The following is a 3,334-nucleotide window of genomic DNA, read 5'->3' as shown; positions in this document are numbered from 1 at the left end:
TGTATGTGCTGAGAAAGTTCATGACTTAAGTGAAGTCCTTACTGGAACCTTCTGAGTGGCTAAATGAACTGAGATCTTCTTGGAATCAGCAGTCCTTTCTGAAGCCATTTTAGAATCAAGTCTCTGAAAATAGCATTAATCAGACAGGAGGGGGTTGTAATATAGGTGTCAACATCTCATCTTCCTCGAGGGTGAATACTGTCAGAGTAGTCTTCCTGGTCTTCTACTCTGCAGTATATAACCCTTATAAGCAGTATATAGTTCTATAGAGGTATTTGTAGAGAATGTTTAGGGTCAATTAAGGATGACTTCTTGCTCTTTGTTTGAGCAGGTGAAAGAAAAGTGTTTTTCTTTAGAAATTAATTTGATCATATAAGCAAACTGCAGTGTAAAGCTACATCCATGCCACCTGTAAGGATGGTATTTAATAATTAGTATTAGAACTTTGTAGCCCACAAGATTTATTGTTCTTTCAAGCTGAAGTTCTGGATGGAAAAATACAAATCCCCAGGTAGTTTCTGAGTTATTTCTATGGAGATTTTAAAAAATCTATTACCCATAGGAGAGACCCTTGGTCTTGCGAAGATTATATGCCCCAGTATGGGGGAATGTCAGGGCCAGGAAGTGGGAGTGGGTGGGTTGGGGAGCAGGGGGTAAGGGGAGGGTATAGGGGATTTTCAAAGAGGAAAATGGATAGCATTTGAAATGTAAATGAAGAAAATATTTTAAAAAAATATATTACCCATGTATCTGGTTCTTTTGACTTTCTCCTATCTTCAGGTGAGATCTTCAGAGGGTCTACATCTATCAAATCTGACCATTATTACAAAGCCTTTTCTTCTTTCCTGTTAACACAAACCTGGAGCCTCTCTCCTAACATGGCCAGTCTTTGTTCCAGCAGTTTGAATTCATTTAAATTACAGTGACTCAATTTAGCACCTCCTTATTATATAGGTTTGTTATATTTTGATCTCTCTCATACAGGGTCTGTAATACTATTCCAGCCATGAAATTTATAACCACCTTCATTTTGATCATTTAAAACAATTTAAAACTATTATTATCATGTATCGGGACAGTTTTTTTCTGTGTAGCCCAGGATAAATTAGATTTGTTGTGTAGTTTAGGTTGACCTCAAACTCACAAGGATCCTATCTGTCCCTTCCATTGTCTCCCAAGAATTGAAATCAAATGCATGGATTTATTTAATTATTATCTATGTATACGATGTATGTCTTGAAACATTTATATCAATTCCCATTTCTTTATCCCTTCATTGGAGATTAATGCCTATGTAAATAATGATAATCTCATTCCCATTTTTCTTTATAAAACTCAAGGTGATGTATTAATTTTCAAATTATTGTGGATATTTCTACTTGTTATTAAGCAAAAACCTACATAGTATCCTTAAGGGAAAAGTGTCACCTCAAGTTTTAGACTGTCCTATGCAAGTGGTTTTATCAGTAGAGGCTCCTTCCCTGAATTTCTTTCATAGACCAGGCTGTTCTAGAACACCCAGTGTTCTACATGTCTCTGACTCCTGGTTCTGCTGTATTTTAGATCTGATGCTATGTCATGACTGGCCACACTCACATCCCTTTTTTTTTTTCTTTACTACAGGGAGAATTGTTTTGGCTTCCTGCCCAATTCTGGCTGTAGCAGCCAACCTAGGGCTTCATTTTTACAAGTCATGAGCTTTGAGCATTAATTCCCATAGATAAGGCTGAACTAACCTAAAGTGGCTGATCCTGCAGCTCTGGTCTTTCAAACTTCTCCATAGGTTTTGCCATCTGTTGCAGTATCAGCTGCATTCAGCCCTTGTGAAACCAAGAGCTGGTTCCTCCCCCTTAGCTGTTCTACCCTCTGGAGAAGCCTCAACTCCTGTGTCCTGTTTCTAAATTTAGTACAGGTTTCTTGAAACAGTAAACTTTCCTACATCTTTCTGAAAGTTCCTGCTCTTTGGCTAGGCAATCTTCCCAGCCATTTGTCTTGTGTTGTTCTGGGAAGCTTTGGCTTTGGTCTGTTTTCATTATTTCTTTCCTTTTTTTTTTTTTTTTAAAGAGACCATATATCTTGGCCAGCTAACCTGACTATTCCCTGCATTTTACCCAAGACTTTTTAGGCTGTAAGCCTGGGTTCTAATTGCCATTAAATTGGGTGCCATTTTGTTTCAGTTAAACCCTGATGGTGGTGGTGGTGGGGTGGTGGTTCTTCTTCTTCTTCTTCTTCTTCTTCTTCTTCTTCTTCTTCTTCTTCTTCTTCTTCTTCTTCCTCTTCCTCTTCCTCTTCCTCTTCCTCCTCTTCTTCTAATTTAACAATTTTTATTAGATATTTTCTTCATTTACATTTGAAATGCTATTCCTAAAGTCCCCTATAATCCCCCCCCCCCATTCTGCTCCCCAACCCACCCATTCCTGCTTCTTGGCCCTGGCATTCCCCTGTACTGGGGCATATAATCTTTGCAAGACCAAGGGCCTCTCCTCCCAATGATGGCCGACTAGGCCATGTTCTGCTACATATGCAGCTAGAGACATGATTTTTGGGAGTACTGGCTAGTTCATATTGTTGTTCCTCCTATAAGGTTTTAGACCCATTCAGCTCCTTGGGTACTTTCTCTAGCTCCTCCATTGGGGTCCCTGTGTTCCATCCAATAGATGACTGTGAGCATCCACTTCTGTATTTGCCAGGCACTGGCATAGCCTCAGAAGAGACAGCTATATCAGGGTCCTGTCAGCAAAATCTTGCTGGCATATGCAATAGTGTCTGCATTTGGTGGCTGATTATGGGGTGGATCCCCGGGTGGGGAAGTCTCTTGATGGTCCTTCCTTCTGTCTCAGCTCCAAACTTTGTCTCTGTAACTCCTTCCAGAACACGGTTCTTCTTACCAGCCCCGTGTTCCCAGAAATAAAACGCAGATTCAAAATATATTTTCAAATATATTGGCTATATAGCTATCCTCTACTCTGACTTGATCATCACTAATATAACCCAATTATTTTAGCCTACATTCTGACATGTAGCTGGTTAAATGGGCTCAAGTACCATGTGTCCTTCTCAGCAAATGTTGAAGCCTGGCTCTATCCTAGAATCCTTATTCTCTTCCACATGTTCCATCTGTATTTTCTGCCTAAGCCATAGGCCATACTATTTTTTTTTAATTTTTAATATTTTTATTACATATTTTCCTCAATTACATTTCCAATGCTATCCCAAAAGTCCCCCATAGCGCCCCCCATTTCCCTACCCACCCATTCCCATTCTTTTGGCCCTGGCATTCCCCTATATTGGGGCATATAAAGTTTGCAAGTCCAATGGGCCTCTCTTTCCATTG

This window comes from Mus caroli, chromosome 15, assembly GCF_900094665.2.
Source record: "Mus caroli chromosome 15, CAROLI_EIJ_v1.1, whole genome shotgun sequence".
Classification (NCBI taxonomy): domain Eukaryota; kingdom Metazoa; phylum Chordata; class Mammalia; order Rodentia; family Muridae; genus Mus; species Mus caroli.
This window is presented reverse-complemented; position numbering follows the sequence as displayed.